We start from the raw sequence: 15310 nt of genomic DNA on the forward strand, positions 1-15310 counted from the left end.
ACATGCATGGCATACATAGTGTCCTTACAAGCATGCACAGTGTTTCAGCCTCTCCATCATAGAAGCATACCACCAGAGTATGTGTATGTTGAATAAATATTGTTCTGTCTGCTGAGATAGCAGTGTCACCTGCTGTCTCATGTATTAAACTAGAAGAGGTGGATGACAAGTCAAACAGCAATTCTTCTGATGATGCAAAGAAACACAGTTTTTGTCAATGCTTTAAGTATTTATTTTTAGTACTTTTCTACCCCTAGCTACTGTTTTGTTGCTGCAATCTCTGGCTGGTAGCCTCTGGCTTAGCATCAGTGCAGCAGACCAGGAGCAGTCATTAGGATGTTAATATTGGAAAATGTAGCTGTAGATAAATGACCGTAACACAGAATAGAACATCCTATATTTTGCCTTAAGTTTCCTAGATGTATAATGTTACATGTCTCTGCAGAAATAACCTTACTTCTCTGGATGTTGACTTTGTTCCCTCCGATGTCTCTTTAATATACTTGTTAAATGTCCTTTCTTTCATATCAAGTGTCTCTATCTGCACATAACCTAAAGTTCATTCTCAGCAGTGTCACCCCACATGTTACATACAAGTAACATAAAAAGGAAGCACGTACCTTGTTAGATTTAGAAAGTCCTCCTTATTTGTAATCCACCTGAGAAGGTTATATCCAGTAGCTTATGTTGCACAAGCAGAAAATGAATCAGTGTTCTAATCAGGAGCACATTCTCAAATACATGATCCTGTTGGCACTGGGGATGATACTTGAGGAAACTGCTTCTTCAGATTATCCCATCTTAGTACTGAAGACAGATATTAAGAAGACTTGTTACCACTCATGTGTTTTTCATCACTGCCTGTACCAGAGCCAAAATCTATTTAACTCTAGACGTCCACTACAAGGCGATGCAAGACCCAAGGTTGGTGGCATTCTGCCATACAGTACACAGGGATCCCATTCATAGACCTGTCTGCCATCAGCCGTACCATTTACATTGTAAGTGAAATTTAGACCTGGGTCTCATTAATGGGACTTTTTATTTATTTTTTCTTCACAAGAATAGCAACCTCTTAGTAGGGTGAAATGTTCCTAACTTTTTAAGATGTGGTCGATTAACCTACAAACTATACAGTTCACCTGCAAGGTGTAGGTTTTGTGACTCACACATTGCGTTGAGTATTCCCCCCCCCCCCCCTTTTAATACAGTAAATTAATTATTGGCATAGACGTCTTATTAATTGACTTAGGGACTTAGAAATGCAGGTGTGTCTATGCCTGCTTGGGTCATGGATGTGTATATGAATGTATCTGATCGCATGGTAGTGAGCGGACTCTCGAGGGGATTGTTTACCTGCTCGCTATGCTGCGAATACACACAGCCTAGCAAACCGGTCTGAATCACCCCTCAGTCCTATTAGCTTGTACTTCATCTCTCTCCACTTTTCTCTTATCGAGGCTTAGTACATAGACATATCCCCCCCCCCCCCCCCAACTGATCAGAACGGTCCTGACCGCCCCGACCCACTGACTGAACCCCATTCCGGCAGACTAACTACTGTCCCAATAGCATACCACCGTCCCAATAGCATACCACCATAAGTGACGTAGCTAGAGAGCCCCAGGGGACACCTTCAGCAGGATACCGGGATAGGCCAGCCCTGACTGTTCAGAACTTACCATCAAGGGTCACAGCGTTGTGACACAGACTTTCCAGCACAAACTTTCCATCCCTAACGTGCTTTTTGAACTCACTGTATATATCTGACTTTGATCAGTGTATAGCACCTTCACAGTACCTTGCTGTTTTTTGCACATTAATAAAAAGGTTTTTTGAGATTAAGCCCATCTCTCCATTCATCATTTACATAGGGGTAGAGCGCCGAAATTCTTCAAATTATTTCTAACCTCTGCAGACTGATCATCTGCATTTTTCTAGCAGCTAACCCCGCACATTCGCACTTAGTGCGCAGTTTCACAACCCACCTCTATCTTAGTACATAGACCCCCTGATCACTACAGTATCTCTCTGGAAGCTTTTCACTGTTAATTATAGCATAGACCTCTCCATACTTTCTGGCTTGGCCAAAATTTTAAGGTGCCAATATACTGAGCCGATTTCGTCCGATTTCGACAAATCGGGCCGTCAAATCGGCTCAAATCAGGTTAGTTTGATGTCCTTTCAGGTCCAATGCGCGGTCCCATGCGCATCGTACCTGAGCCGGTGGTCGGACCTGCCACCTGTCCGACCACTTAACCTGGGACTTCCCTCCTGGCGGCGAGCCTGGCGGGGAGCAGGGACGCATCCAACAAAGTTTGATGGATCGCATGCGTCCCTGCGCCCGGGAAGGTCCCTGGCGGCTCTCGGGGTATCGGGGGGACGTACACTGCTGCGAGACATTGCAGCAGTGTATGGGCACCTTTTCATTTTCGGTGAGTTATTTTGTTTCTGTGCAGGGTAAATACTGCACAGGGCTGCTTTATTCTTACACTGCAAATTAGATTTCAGTTTGAACGCACCCCACCCAAATCTAACTCTCTCTGCACATATTACATTTTCCCCACCTGCAGGGCACATGGTTTTGACCATTGAGAACAAATTTGCACTGCGATCAAGTCGGAATAAGGCCCCTATTCCTTTCGAAGATCATAGACCGCAATACACTAACCAAAACTTGTGGGATTTATAGCAACACTTTGATATGGCCCCACCCATTTTTGTATATGTTATACTTATTCATTGTATCTGTATTGTTACATTTGTCTATAATCTGTAACTTATGTAGTAGAACTTTCTAAATAGTTCTCATGACCGCAGGTTTATAAATACTGTCTAAATATAAGTAGTTCTCATCATTCCATTTACTCAAATGTCTTCTCCATCTGTTGGTGCTTATTTGAAGAGCAAGGATCCATTCATTATTTTTTAGTGGTGCTGCCCAAATATGTGTCAATTTTTTTTGTCTTACACATAATGTCGACATAATGACTACATACCAACCAAGCAATGTCTGAACTCACATCAAGCACAATGGGCAATCTTCTCATTTCATTTCCTGTAGACTCTTTCCTGTCAAAGATCAGATATTTGCTTCTGTGTTCTATTTAAATAGTCTGTCAATCAAATCCTTTGTAAAGTCATTTTGCATTAAACTGCTGTTTTGTCCACAGAATGGCAACGTTACTAGGTACCTAGATATACAAAACACCTTGTAAGATCTTACCCTTAGTTATACCGCTTTCACATCCAAAAGCCGGGTCACCCGTGGGATTTGGGAACGTGCCCAACATGGGAGAGACCCGGCATTTGCAATTAATGACATTAATGGGCACATAAGGGCTGCCTTTATTTTATGTGTCATATATGATAATGGAACAGTTTCGACAGTTCTTTTGATACTTTTGCTGCGCTCTTTTACTTTTACAGTTGTTTTCAAATGCTAACAAATGCAGAAACCAGTAAAAATAAATGAGACAAGGTGCAGACCCACTAGATAAGAGTTTAAACGATATGAGCGATAACGACCAGTCAGAAAGACATTTTTGTGTTTAGCGCCCAATGTGTATGCACTATGGGCCTAATTCAAAATGGAGTTGAGAAAACAAGATCGCATGTGCACCCGCAAGTTGCAAATTATAATTCTGCTTCAATGCAATCACATTTTGATTGACAAGAAGCAAGCATTTTGGGGAGGAAACATGGTGTTTTGTGGGTGCGTTTGGCAAAACACAGGAGTGCCAAAGCGTTTTTCGGGTTGGCCTCTATCGTCAGCGATGAAAGGGGAATGTGTTTGCTATTCGCACAGGACCCTCAAACGTATTTGAGGAAAGTGGGTGTACCCCTATTGTACTAGTATATGCAGATATGTATATCTCATAAGGGGTGTGCTACCACTGGACACAAGAAAATATGGACAAACTAGCAAGAGAAAAGTGTGTCCTGGTGTGGTGCACCTAAATGAACATGACGATTAAAATTTAGCTTTTATTAGTATTTTTAAAGGCGAAATATAAAAACACACAAACAAAACAAAATATATGTAGATGTGTTTAAAAAGCGGCGGCTCTCTGACTCCACATCCGTTTTGACTAGAGGTATTGGTATCCCCACAGGTATGGTATGCTGACACCTTTATTATTTGTATTTCCTGAATTAGGTATGATAGTGTCACTATAGCTCAAGGTCCCTTCATGAACGTGCGCACCTACTAACACCAGTGCGACGATTAATATAAATATGTGCAATTTAGCTGGCGACCACAGTAAATATTTGATATACTATTACTGTGTCACGTGGGACACCGTTACTGTATAATAGTTAGACTTCTCCAATTATGGAGAGCTGTATTATCAGTCAATATTTGTGATGTTTCCCATGTATCAGTATGGGTATCCAACAATTCTAATATGACATAGAGTTGCTCAGACCTCTATTGTGTTGGCTGGAATTGCCTTTATACTGAGGGAGCCTCTGTGTTAAGAATTGTCAACTGTGATAGGTTCTATTAATCAACAAATCAACAAGAGTATTATCAAAGTTAATCTGTTAATATAGTTAAACTGAGTCCAATAGGCTTATGAGTGTTGTCAGATATGCTGCAGATTTGAGTGGCAAGAATAAAGTGAAGAGTCAACACAGATATCGGTCAACATAAGTGTCGACTAATTTATAATGTACCATGGGTTATTCCAACCTCTATTGTACAGGCTAGAATTGCCCTTAAAATAAGGTAGCCTCAGTGTTGAGTAAGGAATGCCTGTCTACTCTTATAGGTAGACTATATAGGTCGGCATACAGCAATCAATGATGGAGATATTTTTCTTTGTTAATTCTTCACTAGAGACCAATGAAGATAAACTCGTGTGTCATAAAGTGTTGCTGTATAGATCTCCTGTGGTACAGGAGGGTCAACACATCAATATGTCAACACTAATTGCGATATCTGTCAGAAATTCTTCAAGATCCTCTCGTTTAGGCTAGAGTAGTTCTTATAGAGGAGAGAAATATACACGTGGCTCTTTTTATCATAAAGAGTTTTTATTGCCGATCTGTATAGATCTCCTGTGTTGCAGGAGGGTCAACACATCAATATGTCAACACTGATTGCGATATCTGTCAAAATTTCTCAAAATCCTCTTGTTTAGGCTAAAATAGTTCTTATAGAGGAGAGATATATATATGTAGCTCTTTTTATCATACAGAGTTTTTATTGTCGGTCTGTGTTAACATACAATAAGGTCTGTGTCAACATAAAATAATTCTGACATTTTCTCATTTGTGAATGAGGTTTTAATACACCTTTGAAACAGTAGTGAATCACTTATGCTCGAGCACTATTGGTTTTAATACACTTTAAACAGTCAGCAGGACCGCTGTCTGTCAATACATGATGGTTTTAACAGTTTAACAGTTTAATTGTGAATAGAGTTTGACTCTTGACGTAACAGTGAGTCAGTAGTGTTAAAACACCACTGGTTTCACTGAATCCATTAGTAAGGGCGCTGCCAGAGGTTGTTGGTAGATATTTGGTAGCAATCTACCTGTAATATATGCGCCAATATCACAATTCAGTAAGTAGTAGGGGCAGGAGTCGCTGTGAGTGTTAGAGAAATAATAACAGCGTGCCCTTCTATGATAATATAAATTTGCAGGGTACAGCGACAATGCCTTATAAGATTGCCTTAGATTGGTAAAGGTCAATCCTTAATTGGCAGCAGATTTCTCAGAATGTGCCCTTAGCTAATGGTTGATCATAGAGTATCACCTATGTTGCCCGTTGCACGGTGGTGGAACAGTGCGCATAGCAATGAAGGGATTCCTGTGGGTTAAAACATAAGTCAAAAGTACATCCTAGTCAGATGCGAGTCAAGGAGCATCTGACTAGGATGTACTTTTGACTTATGTTTTAACCCACAGGAATCCCTTCATTGCTATGCGCACTGTTCCACCACCGTGCAACGGGCAACATAGGTGATACTCTATGATCAACCATTAGCTAAGGGCACATTCTGAGAAATCTGCTGCCAATTAAGGATTGACCTTTACCAATCTAAGGCAATCTTATAAGGCATTGTCGCTGTACCCTGCAAATTTATATTATCATAGAAGGGCACGCTGTTATTATTTCTCTAACACTCACAGCGACTCCTGCCCCTACTACTTACTGAATTGTGATATTGGCGCATATATTACAGGTAGATTGCTACCAAATATCTACCAACAACCTCTGGCAGCGCCCTTACTAATGGATTCAGTGAAACCAGTGGTGTTTTAACACTACTGACTCACTGTTACGTCAAGAGTCAAACTCTATTCACAATTAAACTGTTAAACTGTTAAAACCATCATGTATTGACAGACAGCGGTCCTGCTGACTGTTTAAAGTGTATTAAAACCAATAGTGCTCGAGCATAAGTGATTCACTACTGTTTCAAAGGTGTATTAAAACCTCATTCACAAATGAGAAAATGTCAGAATTATTTTATGTTGACACAGACCTTATTGTATGTTAACACAGACCGACAATAAAAACTCTGTATGATAAAAAGAGCTACATATATATATCTCTCCTCTATAAGAACTATTTTAGCCTAAACAAGAGGATTTTGAGAAATTTTGACAGATATCGCAATCAGTGTTGACATATTGATGTGTTGACCCTCCTGCAACACAGGAGATCTATACAGATCGGCAATAAAAACTCTTTATGATAAAAAGAGCCACGTGTATATTTCTCTCCTCTATAAGAACTACTCTAGCCTAAACGAGAGGATCTTGAAGAATTTCTGACAGATATCGCAATTAGTGTTGACATATTGATGTGTTGACCCTCCTGTACCACAGGAGATCTATACAGCAACACTTTATGACACACGAGTTTATCTTCATTGGTCTCTAGTGAAGAATTAACAAAGAAAAATATCTCCATCATTGATTGCTGTATGCCGACCTATATAGTCTACCTATAAGAGTAGACAGGCATTCCTTACTCAACACTGAGGCTACCTTATTTTAAGGGCAATTCTAGCCTGTACAATAGAGGTTGGAATAACCCATGGTACATTATAAATTAGTCGACACTTATGTTGACCGATATCTGTGTTGACTCTTCACTTTATTCTTGCCACTCAAATCTGCAGCATATCTGACAACACTCATAAGCCTATTGGACTCAGTTTAACTATATTAACAGATTAACTTTGATAATACTCTTGTTGATTTGTTGATTAATAGAACCTATCACAGTTGACAATTCTTAACACAGAGGCTCCCTCAGTATAAAGGCAATTCCAGCCAACACAATAGAGGTCTGAGCAACTCTATGTCATATTAGAATTGTTGGATACCCATACTGATACATGGGAAACATCACAAATATTGACTGATAATACAGCTCTCCATAATTGGAGAAGTCTAACTATTATACAGTAACGGTGTCCCACGTGACACAGTAATAGTATATCAAATATTTACTGTGGTCGCCAGCTAAATTGCACATATTTATATTAATCGTCGCACTGGTGTTAGTAGGTGCGCACGTTCATGAAGGGACCTTGAGCTATAGTGACACTATCATACCTAATTCAGGAAATACAAATAATAAAGGTGTCAGCATACCATACCTGTGGGGATACCAATACCTCTAGTCAAAACGGATGTGGAGTCAGAGAGCCGCCGCTTTTTAAACACATCTACATATATTTTGTTTTGTTTGTGTGTTTTTATATTTCGCCTTTAAAAATACTAATAAAAGCTAAATTTTAATCGTCATGTTCATTTAGGTGCACCACACCAGGACACACTTTTCTCTTGCTAGTTCGTCAGCGATGAACACTTCCATCCTTTGTGGAAATTGTGGAAGCCTTTTACTGGCGCGTATGGAAAATACTCTTTGATGTTCCGGTTTCGCAAATGGATCTGCGTATACATGTGCAATTTTTGCAATGGGCGTTTTTTTCTGTCATTCTGGGCGGCAACTATTTAATCGCAGCATCCATGCTGAATTAAGCCCTATATATCTTTAACAATGCGTGGTCCTACGGGTCGATAGTGACGTCCTCTGTTATCTGTACGTACAGCTCCATCTGACGATATCGTCAACAACTGCATACATTACTCCAGCATATGGCCACTAACGATGTTGTTTGTAAATATATCGCTCAGTGTGTATTCGCTGTATCATTTGTCCAGGAGTTCAAGGGGAATCATTGACGACATGGCATCATTTGTAATGTCGTCTAGTGTGTACCCAGCTGAACATGCATACAAAATTCATACATGCATTGTGCCCTTCCCAGTATAACAGAACAATAAAATACTCTGGCAGAGCACAGCAAGTGCCACTATTATGGTTTGTACATTTAAGGAAAAAAGTTCAAGTGCCTCTCCAAGAAAGGTTTTGTAACACCGAGATACCTAAGCTTAAAGAGTCTTACCGCAAGTGATCTCAAACCTTTTAGGTGTGAATACAAATAAGTATTGTATTAATGCCATTTGTGCCAATTTAGGATAAATCCAAGTTGGAACACTATAACCATGGACATAATGTTTTGCCAGTTCCACTTCTAGTGGGAAGCATGTCATAACTCATATGTAAATAAAATCTATAGTAGCAAACAGGTCACGACTTTCCCGAATGAGTAACAGCAAGTGAACATTTCCTGTTTTTTTGGACTTCATAAAATAATTTCCCATTACATAATATAATAACTTGAATAATGAGTTTTCCAAAATGCCATACTGGCAAAGCGTATTATATTTGTTTCTGGCTACATGCTTCTGAGTGATACAATTTTGGGCACATTTTGCCTTTATATACCACCGCTGACTCGTAAAAAATAAAAATTTGGGATTTTTTTTATTTAGGTTTTTATTTTTTCAATGTAATGCTGCCAAATGTAGCTGGACTTACAAGAGGTGCTCCTAGCCTTTGTATGGCACATGTGCACACTTGTATTCTTTCATCTTTTCTCTTGTTACCATATGTGTTTTGTTTACTGTGGTTTTTTTATGTTTTATAAATCAACAATTTTACTTCAAACATTTTTTTGTTGTTGCATTCACTTTGGAGTAGTTTTTGTTGCATCTGCAAAATATATGTCTTTCCAATTAAATATTTATTATGATAGTTGATTTTTGTCTGGGTCAAACCAGGGTGTACAGATGGAGCACATGATATTGATTTTAACATAAGGCTATTATGCACACAAAGGTATATGTCTTTCATTGTGATAGAGAGTCTAGATACTGCCTAGTTAACCTAACATTTCTTAACTGAAATTGTTCTGTAAGATATTCACCTCTTCCTGCATTTGGCAGTTGAAGTTTGCATGTTTTACCAGTTGACTTACCAGGTGAGAGACGTGTTCTATGTGGAAGTTTTGTTCTGGGACTAGTTCTTAAGGTGCCCATACACGTACCAATTACCCGGTACTTTTTGTGCTAAAATAGCATCGTTGTGCATGCATTGTGCATGCGATGCAATGCTATTTTAGCACAAAAAGTACCAGGTAATTGGTACGTGTATGGGCACCTTTAGCACTTTTCAGGAATGTGCTGAGGACCATTCAGCCTCATCCTTAACCCTGAAATGATCAAAGGCAAGTCTTTCACCACCAAGCAATAGCAGACATGATATATCTATTGGAACCATCTGACATATTCTATTTAATAACAGAATTATGTTCAAGGAAGATATGAACACATTGTATAAATAAAAATACATCTATTATTTGAACTTGCCAAGTCAAAAGTGTAAAAGCCAGATGTTCCCCCAGAGCCTGACCCCCCCCCACACACACACACACACACACACACACACACACCTGTACACTCTCAAGGCCACAAATTAATGATCATATCTTTCAACTTGTTGTAAAGTGCATACATGGTGGTGGTCATCATCATCATCATCAATGGTTGCCAGGCCATGTGTGGTATAGCCATTGATAATCTGACATCCAGGCAACTATTAGTGTCAGTATTTCAAGATGATATAATGACAGTCTGTGCAAAAAATTTTCCCCAATGTCGGGCGCTATTTCCAACAGGGGAAATGGCGGCGGCCGCTGCTGCCTAATAAGTGCTACCATTTCCAACAGCATTGAAGGTGGATTTTGACAAAACAGATCCAACGTTAAAACAAGTTGGATATGTTTTGTCGGAAACGGCCGTGGAATGTCCAATTCACGGCTGTTTTTCGACAATCCTCAGACCAGCGGCGTAACTATAGCACCCCCGCCACCGCGGGGGGGCGCTGTGCATGTGGGAGCGCCGGGGGCTGCGGTGCTAAAGTTACACTCCCCCCCCCCAATCCCCCACAGACTTACCTATCTCGCTGGTCCCGGCGGCTCCGTTCTTCTGCTGAGGACCACCACAAAATGTCCGCCCCCATATAGCACACAGTTCTCTGAAAATGTCTGCTGTATCGGGGCGGCCATTTTGTGGTGGTCCTCAGAAGAAGAAGAACGGAGCCGCCGGGACCAGCGCGATAGGTAAGGCTGCAGGGGGGGGGGGGGGTTTGCATGAGCGGCGGGGGATTGGGGGTGCTTGGCGGGGCGGGGGGCGCCCCCCCTAACGGCGGGGGGGTGCCCAAAACTTAGTTACGCCACTGCCTAAGACGTTTTTTCGACACTCAACAGGCGGAACATTGAATTCTGCCTGTTGAGTCTCTGTCAAGCAGAGCGAAAACGGGCCAATATTCCGACTGTCAGAACGATCCAGCAGTCGGAAGATGGAATACCGACGTTGATGTACTAGGAAAGGCTAATACCTAGCATTGATCTGTTGAAGAGGTTAATTCATTTATGAGATGTATTTTTTTCCTAGTGAGTAGATAAATGCTGTATACCACACAATCTGTCAGCCCTTTTCAGAACAGCATTATTGTAAAGTGACGTACATGTTCTGCAGAAACGATTATACATTTTTTTTATTGTAGAAATAAAAACACTCAGGAATATTGTGGAGAATATTAATTCCACAGTGGCTGAAGACCACACAGTCATATGAATTGTGAGTTATCTGCTGTGGCTTTGGTCCCTTTGTATGTGGAGGCAGTCTGATTTGTATTTTTGCAGAAATGGAATTTTCTAATTTTACCAGAAGTCTTTATTGTAAATAGGAAAGTATAGAGGCAGAAGATTATTTTTCAGAGGAAGTTTACGTGATTTTGAAATCCTTCCCAATGATATGTTTCATAATAACAGCTTATTAGATATTGTGGCAGGTCAGTTGGGATTCTCTTCCCTCAATTACATGTGATGTGCGAGATGCCCAACTGTGCACATTTTTGCCATATACGGTAACTGCAATATCACATGTTCTGCACATCTCTATGTTGCATGGCTAAAACCGTTACGGAAATGAACATTGATGACATAGCATGTCATTGAATAAACCCTTACAGGGGCGGATTGGGACTGCAATCCAGCCCGGGAGAAAAACTCTTGCAGCAGTCCGGGGTGTGGGGGTGCGGCAGCCCGGGGAGGGGGGGGGGGGTGCTGCGGAGGAGGCGGGGCGGCGGCGGTGTTTGTAATGCGGGGTGGGGGGGGGCTCATCTGCTCCTTTCTACTGCCTACAGATGGGGGAATGGGAGCCCGCTGCCGCCGCACATGAAGGCCCATGGTAGGTGCTGTGCGCTATCGCGCATGCGCAGCAGCCCTCCCGTGCCCATTTTGGATGTGGGCAAAGATGTGGGCAGTCCAGGGGGGGGGGGGGAACGCGGCTGGCCCGTTTTTATGGAGTTTTGGGCCGGCCCACTGGGAAATGGCCTGGTTTCCCGGTGGGCCAATCCGCCCCGGAACCCTTATGTTTCATGGTAGTATTTGCAGCGAGGTAGAAAAGATCAGTTCAGTTTGCTGAAAAACAGTATTTACTTTAGATTTTAAAGTATTTGCTTATTACACTTACACTTGTGCCAATAGCAGCTAGCACTGGTTCACCAGAAGGCTAAATGAGTAATAGCTTTGCTCTGTAAGGAGATATATTTTGCAGTAATAGAAAAACAGATTCTTGCCCTTCTGGGGCCTACACACGTAGCAATAATTGAGAGGAATTTTTTAAGTCATCTCACTAGATCACTTAGAAAATGCCCCTACATCATGTGTAGGGGCCATAATATCCAGAATGCTAGATAAAGCTATAATCGCCAGTATCAGGCCAGTGTTCTCACCAGAGATCGCTCAGCGGCACATCACTATGCAGTGCTGTGTGCTGAGCGTTCTGAGCAATCTAGCATAGCTCAGAATGCTCATCAGCACATCTCTCTCTGTGTAAGCCCCATTAGACTTGCTCTATTCAGCAGTTGCTGACTCGAGAGATCAGAATAAATGGTCACGACGAAGACCAAAGCAGGCCCGTGCTGACCAATTCAGTTAGCACGATTTTTATTCCACGCATCACAACAAGGAAAGGAAAAAAATAGGTATCCAGGATACATCAAACATATTCTAAAGAGGCTGCCCTACAGAAGGCACTTCCTCCATATTTACTGTTAGTAAGTTAGTTTTATTTATATAGCAAACTTTCTCCAACAGGACTCAAGGCGCTAGTGGATGTGTCTCGACCTTTAAGATCTTTGGTGAAACGTCAATGATATAATACTCCACACTCTTCATATCCCCATCTCGTACATGCCCAAACTTTTTCTTGTACCACTGGGATTCCCATGAGTGACATCCCATAATATACGAATACCATTTATAATGTAGCAGCTGATTGGAAAAAGCTTGTCCTCCCATCGCTTTAAGCAGTACTGTAACTTGTAGAATTTGGTAAACTTACTGGATGCAAATCAAGGCTAGTATCGTTGTCAACTCATCTAAGTTATTTGTTTAAAAACTGAGCCCCCTTGACTGCCACTAAACAACTATCACTCTCCATTTGAGAAAGGTTGAAACACACTTTGTCATATATAAACCTATACACTTCAATTTTACTGTCTATTCTTATTTCTGCCATCTCTGTCTATTCCTCTTTCACCCTATCTCTTGGTTGCCCATGTCATATATTCTATTCTACCTTCCCACCCCACTTCTCATTATGATAAAACTGGTCTTGTATTGGACCCCCTGTGTTGTATCTCTGTCAGCTATGAGTATCATGTGCTTTGCTTATTCTTGTAATGCAGGGGTGGGGAACCTCAGGCCCGGGGGCCGTATGCGGCCCCCGTAGCCGGTTTGAGTGGCCCTCCCACCCTTTGCCAGGAGTCAAGTACAGGGGAATTCTCTTGAGAAGTTGGTAGTTCTTGTGAGATTCCTCTTAATTAACAGCAGCCGGAGACTGTCAGTCCTATTCAGCGGCCACCGTCAGAACGTGAAACGGCTGCAGCAGGACATATGGCCCCCGAAGGATTTTTTTCTCCATACAAACGGCCCTTGGCACAAAAAAGGTTCCCCACCCCTGTTGTAATGCTTCTCTATTGTACTAATTCCAAAATAACTTAAAAATTGTTAAAAATAAAATAAACATTTAAAGTAGATTCAATTAATTAGCTTACGTTAACCCAGGGTTTACAGCACCAGGGAAAATACATTTTAATTGAATAGCTCTAAGTGTAAAAAAATGAGCATTTTCCAGCATGTCAACCCCTGCAACTAATTGGTTTCCCCTTTATTGCCTGGAAAGGAAACACACAATATTGGCTTGCTGGTGACAATGGGGTTGATTTATCAAGCAGTGAAAAGTAGACCAGTTGCAACCAATAAGCTCTCATGTAGCATTTATCAAATACTTTCTATTAAATGATAGGTGCAAGCTGGTCCATTTCTCCACTCTTTTCACTGCTTGATAAATTATCCCCAATATTGTTTCATTTGTATAAATGATTGGAGATGCTACGAGTTTCAAGACCTTTTTTTTTTACAAAACTACTGTGTTCTATTACACATATTTTCAATTTACTTTTGGTTTGTTTTAAATATTGGAGACCACGTTATCGCTACAAAATATAAATTAGTCTAGTCGTATTACAGCAGTTGATGTATTTTTTGTTATTTTATTTTGAATCTTCTGCCATTTGATTGGTGAACATTTTCTTGATATGTTACTTGAACTTTGATTCTTGAAAATTGTGTTGACATTCCAGCCACCTACAGTATACAATTTGTATGACATTAACAATGTTCTTGATTGATCCTCTGGTTAGCTGTAGGGTGAAGCTGCTTGTGTAAAGGTTCTTCCGATTTTTGGCCTGATTCAGACCAGTTTGATAGTCTCTGTGTAATCGCCAGGCCGAACACACACCAATACTCCGCCCCCTGGCGGCCAAATTCCCTCGCTTGGGGCCGAAAGGGAGAGAAATCATATGCTGATCCCTGCCCTTCCCCGGCTCTCTCTCCCGAGAGTGAACTACTCAGCGAGTGTGAAACTCTCCAAATCCATTGCGCCCGGGGTATGCACATAATAACGCATTCGCAAACCCTAACATTGGGGACTAGGCCGAATTCAGACCCAAACGAACGGGTCTGAATCGGCCTCTGTGTATTTTATTATATACAATCCTGGGTTTCTAAGAATTTATTTAATATTCTTAGCTGTATTTCATATGTTTCAGTACTTGATTAGAATGGACTGAATTGTCTTGGTATTACTATTGTATTTAATAATAAAAGCTGTATCAACTTTTTATTGTTTCTGGTTTGTACTGTTACTGTGGAACTCTTGTTTCTCATTCATTAGTCTTAACCGCCTTCTGCTTCACTTTTCTTTTCCTTTAATTTTGTTTTATGAAGAGTTTCAGCTGTTTTGAATCACTCTGCATGTCAGTAGTAGTAGTTAGTAGCATTCCTAACTTGTTTATTTTTCTTCTGATTTTTGGGATTTAGTCTTGGATCTGCTCTATGTATTTTCTATAGAACTTCCTTTGTTTTCATTTCAATATATCACTTTCCGTGCTTATATTTTATGGGATTAATCAGTTTCCTGTAATCCTCCGTTTGTTTTATGGGATTGAATGCTTTCTCTATGCTGTATAATCTTTTATTTAATAGAATCCTGTCTGTCTTTAATAATGAGTCATGAGATGTGTATTCTACTTCACATGTGATGTTGCTATGGGCAACTAGTGTTCATTCTAGCATCCGCTATCTTTGAAAACCTATGCAGTTCTTGTTCCCTGCCTGGGGTGTCACTGTCTGCTGCGGTGTTTCTAGCACAGGTCTAGTTTGTATATCAGTGCTGATATACAGACCACACTGTGCAAGAAGCACCACAGCAGACAGCGACACCCCAGGCAGGGAAGAGGAACTGCATGGGTTTTCAAAAATAGCAGGTGCTAGAATGAACACTAGGCAACCAATCAATTCCT

The 15310-nt window shown here is 40.9% G+C and overlaps 2 protein-coding genes across 9 annotated transcripts in view; one reads left to right on the plus strand and one right to left on the minus strand.

Moving 5' to 3' along the window:
- The window catches only part of ASPN (asporin), a 36780-nt gene extending 35984 nt beyond the window's left edge, over positions 1-796 (minus strand). The window contains exon 1 of the mRNA XM_083156136.1: positions 621-796. The gene's annotated coding sequence lies outside the window, so the exon portion shown is untranslated. The remainder of the gene's footprint in view (positions 1-620) is intronic.
- The window catches only part of CENPP (centromere protein P), a 245147-nt gene that overhangs the window by 129106 nt on the left and 100731 nt on the right, over positions 1-15310 (plus strand). The gene's annotated exons all lie outside the window — the stretch shown is intronic.

Source organism: Crinia signifera, chromosome 8 (assembly GCF_055691185.1).
Source record: "Crinia signifera chromosome 8, ASM5569118v1, whole genome shotgun sequence".
NCBI lineage: Eukaryota > Metazoa > Chordata > Amphibia > Anura > Myobatrachidae > Crinia > Crinia signifera.